Source organism: Calidris pugnax, unplaced genomic scaffold, assembly GCF_001431845.1.
Source record: "Calidris pugnax isolate Ruff unplaced genomic scaffold, ASM143184v1 scaffold18, whole genome shotgun sequence".
Taxonomy (NCBI): Eukaryota; Metazoa; Chordata; class Aves; order Charadriiformes; family Scolopacidae; genus Calidris; species Calidris pugnax.
The window spans coordinates 3766880-3767350 of NW_015090812.1; positions in this window are offsets into that span (position 1 = coordinate 3766880).

Consider the following 471-nt stretch of genomic DNA (forward strand, 5'->3'; position numbering starts at 1 on the left):
ATTTGTTTTGGGGGTATTTTGCAGCGGGGGGGGGCAGGTATTCTTTTCTTAAGAGATGTGCTCTTGTCAGGGTTTCACTTCTCTCTGATTTGGAACTGGATGGAGATATTTTTTAAGGAATTCTTGTTGTTTAAAAAGAAAAAAAAAAAAATGTAACCTTGCTATTCTGTAGGCTCGCTCTGTAATAAGGAAATAAAAATTAATGGCAAGCATCGAGGGCCCTTCCTTCTGGCGGGAGAGGAAGGGACGAGCCAAGGCGGCGGGTTGGGATCTCTGTACATGACACTACCCTGTAGTTTGGTCTTTGTTTTTCTCCAGCTCCCATTTCTGCTCCATGTATATCATATTCTGTAAAATATTCTCTCCCTTGGATTTGACCTTTGTGCGGATTATTGAAAGCATTGTATCTTGTTTCAGTGTTTTTTCTTAACCTTGTAGTCTGGTTCGAAAATTACCGAGAGGGGAAAAAAA